The following is a 6,000-nucleotide window of genomic DNA, read 5'->3' as shown; positions in this document are numbered from 1 at the left end:
GGTGTCACGATCATTTGGAGGAAAAGGAGGACCCTGGCTTTTTGAATTTTCAGTGTTCTTGCACTGATTCATTCTCATCTTTGTGGGCTTATCTACCTTCAATATTTAAGGTTGCTCCTATTTAGATGGGTTTCTTGTGGGTTTTGTTGTTGTTGTTTTCTGAATGTTTGTTTTTCTTTTAATAGTCCGGCCTTTTTTTCTGTAGGGCTGCTGCATTTTGCTGGGAGTTCACTCCAGACCCTAGTTGCCTTGGTTTTTCCCATACCTGGAGGTATCACCAGTGAAGTCTGCAAAACTGCAAAGATGGCAGCCTTGTCCGTCCTCTAGAATTTCCATTCTAGGTGGGTCCTGACCTGTTGCTGGCCTGAATGCACCTGCAGGAGGTGGTTGGAGAAACCAGTTTGCAGCTCTCACCCAATCAGGAAGAATGGAACCAGGGACCTGCTTTAAGAAGCACTGTGGCTGCTTTATGGTAGAGCAGCTGTGCTGCTTGGAGATCCCTTCAGCCCTTTATCGGTTCGGGCTCTCCAAGGCTCACAGATTGAACTGGCTGAGGCACCTAAACAGCCAAGACGGCAGCCTGTCCCGCGTCCTGGGCACTCCATTCCAGGGAGAAATTAGAACTCTTCTGGCTGTAGAACGGGGCCAGGGGTGGCTGGAGGCCTAGGCTGGGAGGTCCTGCCCAGTGAGGAAGAATGGGTCGGGGTCCCGCATAAAGAAGCAGTCTAGTCACATCCTGGCAAAGCACCTGTGCTGTGCTGGGGAACCCCTTCCTCGTCCCAACCATTTGGACTTTCCAGATTCCAAGGAAGTGGGTCTTATCTTGTGAGGTGTCATGGGAGTGAGACCCACAGACTGATGCTCCTCAGCTCTCTGGATTCAGTCCCCTTCCTATGGGTATGCACAGACCTCCTGCCTTGCCTAAGCTGCAGACACTCTTGCTGGGGATCCCGGGACGGAGTATATAAAACTCCTGGGTCTCTGTGCCTGCCTTAGCAGCTGTTCTGCCAAGATGCCACACAGCTCTGTGTTTTTCACTCAAGGCTCTAGGGAGTGGACCCATGAGGGGACTTCCCGATCTGCAGGATGCAAAGTTCCAGGGGAGAAGCATGGTTTCCCCGAGTTGCACAATCACTCACTGCTTCCCTTAGCTGGGAGTGGGGGTTCCCTTGGCTCCATGTTGCTCCCAGGAGGGCCATCACCCTACCCTGCTTTTCTGCATTCTCTGTGGGTCGAGTTGTTTCCCTGATCAGTCCTAGTGCGAGTACCTGGATATTTCAGTTGAAGGTGATGTATTCACTCGCCCCTTTCATTCCTCTCTGTGAGTGCCTCAGACAGTAGTTGTTTCTAATCGGCCATCTTGGCCCAATTCCCATTATGATTTTCTTTGTCATATTTTTCTCAACTACCTTATTACTTTAACCATTGACCAATTACTTTCAATTAAAACAGGATTATCAAGATAATTATTAGTTAACATAAAATTTTCATTAAATAAACATGTTTTAAGCATTTATTCTACACATATAGATGCTAAAAACATAGATGAATATCACTTTCTGCATATATGGTTTTTATTCACCATATTCTGCTAAGTTTATTTCAGTGCTTTCTCTTGTAGAAAGCTAAAAATAACATGAAAAATCGTTCTGTTGTTTTATCTCAGAGAATTTTTGTTCCATTAGTATTTTAAGAACAACTCCGTCACATTTCATACAGCTCCCCAGCATGCAGCAATACCCTCAGTTATATCAATACTTCCTTTGCCTAGTTATCTTGAAGATCTGCTGTTCATATTAATGTTTTTATCTTTCAAACACGGATAGAAAATCACAATAACTTATGGCTCACATTATTTCAGTCCAAAGGTCTTATCAGTTATTATTAAGAATAGTGAAAGTCTCTCTATGTGAAAATTTTGTTTTTAAATAAGCAATCCTATTAAAGTTCCTTTGCAAGCATATTTTCAACATGGTTACTGTGTCCCATACCTACAAATATTCTCTTATTCACGCTAATATCTTTCCTGTTGCTAAATATCCACAAATTTATCTACCCTTAAAATGCAAATTAGCACTACAATTACAATTCATTTATAGAGTTATTAAGTTAATATTTTATCTTATTATTTTGTTGGTATAATATTAATAGAGTTTTTGTTTGTTAACTATTAAATGCAAAGCATTCCCACAATGCTAGACAGCTCACTTCAGCAGTTAGAAAGTTTCATTTGTTAAACCAGATGAGTGACTCTCCAGAAAGTGATAACTTTTAGATTGCTTTGTATATGCTTCTAATGCTTCTATTGTTGTCAAGTTATCACCTGATGAATACTGTTCCAGTTCTGCAGGGTAAGGTCAGGCCTGTGAACCTGTAATTTGAACAGCAGTGCATAGGTCAAATAGCCTCAGTTGAAGTGACAGGAGCTTATTGTTTTGCATTGCTGGGGTTCCTTAGCCCATAGTTCATTCCATAATTCCTAAATCAACTCTAGTATAAAGTGATATCTTCAATACATGTGAACCAGTTATCATATAGAATGAGTTACTTTTGTCCTAAAGAGAATTACCTTTCTTGAAAGGAGATGGGCAAGGCAAAAATTTCAACAGAAAATCAGCAGGATGGTAACAGAAATCTTATTTTTAAAAAAGAAATTATAACAACTTGAGACAAAAATGGTTGGCAAATCTGGTGCTCAATTTCAATACCAGACTTACTGTAGATTTTCCTTTGTCTGGGATTTAGATTCAATGGAAAATTCCTGTTTTCTCTCCTTGCTAGTAGTAAAGCATAAAAGTGTGCAATTTAACAGCAGTACCAGAGTCAGGCCATTTGCTAGATAGGAATGTGGATGGATTTCTGGAAGACAGATGCATAGACCAGAACAAACTAAGCCACACATTACTGGTGTCTTAAACATATGACTCAAGGAACATCATCTAAACAAAAAATCTATTTTGATTTCCTCCTACCACTTTAGGAACCAAATCTTCCCCAGCACTAAGTATAAATTTGTACATATCCTGCCGGGCACAATGGCTCACACCTGTAATCCCAGCACTTTGGGAGCCCAAGGAGGGCAGATCACGAGGTCAGGAGTTTGAGACCAGCCTGACCCAACATTGTGAAACGCTGTCTCTACTAAAAATACAAAAATTAGCCAGGTGTGGTGGTGCACTAGTAATCCCAGCTACTCAGGAGGCTGAGGCAGGAGAATCACTTGAACCCAGGAGATGGAGGTTGCAGTGAGTGGAGATTGCACCACTGCATTCCAGACTGGGTGACAGAGCGAGACTTGATTTCAAAAAAAAAAAAAAATTGTGCATATCCTGTGAGTACACTGTTTTAGACAATGGATAGTCACTTAACCTAATAGTCACAGACTCAATTTAGAACAAATAATATCCATCAAATATTAATTAAACATTATTTCAAAGGTATGGGTTCCTAAATATTTATTTCCTCCTCCAACTCAACTTTCATGGTTAACCCTGAAAAAAAGAAAATTTTACGTGGATGTTGGTTTCTCTATTTCTAGTTCTGGGGTTTATCAATTACCTTTTTCTTTCTCATAAGCTCTTGTTGTAACTTTTCAGAGATTTTCATCTCTGTCAGTCTTTCTCATGCAGTTATTTCCTTCGAGCTGAGAAGATACATCTTCATATCAATCGGACCTTTATAACTTATTCCACATTCCCTACAGACTGATGTTTTTGTTCTGTTTTGTATTGCTGGGATTCCTTAGCCCATGAGTATCCCTATGAAACTGAAATTGAATTCAACATGACCTGGTGGAATGTTCTCTCTCATGTGTCTCCCTCATTTCTTGCCCAACAAATGGAGGTTCTGGCTGTTTTCATTACAGACCCACCTATCTTATTTTCACAGACTTAGGCTTTCTCAGGCATGATAGGTTATATTTTCCAAAATTGCCATGAAAAGATCTTCCATCACATATACTCTTCTTACAACATGATATTTATATTCCTCTCATTGAGATGTGGGCCATATGTTCTCCGAGGAAAGCCAGACCACATGGAGAAATCTGGTGTGGAAGTTCTGACTGGAATTCCTAGCTGAGGTCATAGCCAGTATCAATTTACGAACATGTAAGTGGAGATCCTTGAGTTTTCCACAGCCCTTGAGTTTTCTAAGCAGACACTGTAGATGAGAGACAAGCTTTGTTTTCTTCTGTGCCCTATCAGAATTTCTACCCCACAGACACCTTGATTATAATGAAATTCTGGTTTTATGCCACTACATTACAGGCAATTAAAAAAACCCACATGAATGGGTAATGATAAATATAATTATTTAGAAAGTATTTGTTGTCAGCCAAAAAGCAGATTAAATGCAAAGAGTATAAGCAAATGCGGAGACATTTACTGCCCATGTGATTTTCAGCAGTTTATTCTTCAAGCCTCACATTTTCAAATGTATATTGTTACTATTGTTATTCTATTGTAAGCCATTGATGAAACAGTGCTGTCTAAAATGGCATGGCTTCAATTGCTTTCATTTCATATATCATTAGATAATTCCTTTACATTTTTTCTTTTTATAAGGAAAACAGATAAAATTGGATTATCAGATTGTGTAACTAAAAGGAGGAATGGTACACAAAGGAAATATTTAAAGACAAAGTAAAAGAAATGCACTGGCTTAAATTATTTTGCAATTTTGTCTAGAATATAGAATTCAGGGAATCATCCTCTTATTCTTGTTGTAGTAGCACATTAAGACTCTTTCTTTAAGAAAAGCATTGCATTGTCTTTTCCCCACATGAGATAATATTGTAAAAACTTTTTGTAAAAAAATAGCAACAACAGCAAAACTCATTTCAACACTTTAAAATTCTGAATTGATGCTATCATATATGTTTATAGTATCAAATAGTTTTCTGAAAATTATAAGAATTATAAAAATCCTACTTAATTTATCAAATTTGCATCATCATCCTCACATAGCAATGCCTGTCTTTATTAGTTGTTTTCGTATCATTTTACCAAATTTATATCATAAGGGCATCTCTATATAAATAAACCCACAATGCTTTAAAGTCAAGTAGCTAGTGGAGAAATAGAAATGCAATATACATCTGAATGCATGATATAGTTTCAAGCACCTAGACTATATATTAGGGAGGGGCAGGTTATGATGTCTGAAATAAAATACACTAAAACAGTAAGAGTAATCATATTAGAGTAGCAAAATAAAAAGGTGTTATTTTTCTTTTCAATTTTCCACATATTTTATGATATTGTTACATGACTTTTACAATGTAAACAAGTAATTTAAAGAGAAAAATGTATTCTCAATTTGCAACAAAGGATATCAACCTACTCAAGCATTCTTTAGATTTTTGGTATAAATGTGTTATCATTTTCATAATGGCAAGGAAGTAAAATACGGATAGGTGCTATAGCCTCAAGGTTTTCTTTTCTTAAAAGCTTCTCTGTCACATATAGTATATTTGTGAAATAGCCTTTATCCTCATGAACAGAAAGTCAGCATCCCAATAAATTCCAATAATCTCTCTGATTATACCCTTACCTGTATTACAAAGAGAAGACAGAGACTTTTTTAAACCTAAGAATAACTGCTTTTCTTCTAATTAGTATATACTGTATATACTTTGGCTTCATCATTTGTAAAATGGGTACAATAACAGTATCTATCTTATAGGGCTGTAAATATTAAATGCGCTAGGATGTTTAATGCACATAGAACAATGTGAGACGCATGGTAAGCACTGAATACATATTAACTCTAGAATGTAGATTCTGTGCGAGCAAGCCTTTATCTGTTTTATTCATCACTTTAATACTCAATGCCTTGCAAAGACGCTCCAGATGGAGCACAAAACATAATAGCTGAATAAATACAAGCTAGTAGCTTTGGAGACAGGTGTCATTTACAAGAAAGATTTTTAAGAAAAAAGAGAAAGTGGATCTTGCAAGAGTCAGAAGTGTGCAAAATATTGGGCAATGAGAAAAAAAG

This window comes from Nomascus leucogenys, chromosome 21 (genome assembly GCF_006542625.1).
Source record: "Nomascus leucogenys isolate Asia chromosome 21, Asia_NLE_v1, whole genome shotgun sequence".
Classification (NCBI taxonomy): domain Eukaryota; kingdom Metazoa; phylum Chordata; class Mammalia; order Primates; family Hylobatidae; genus Nomascus; species Nomascus leucogenys.
This window is presented reverse-complemented; position numbering follows the sequence as displayed.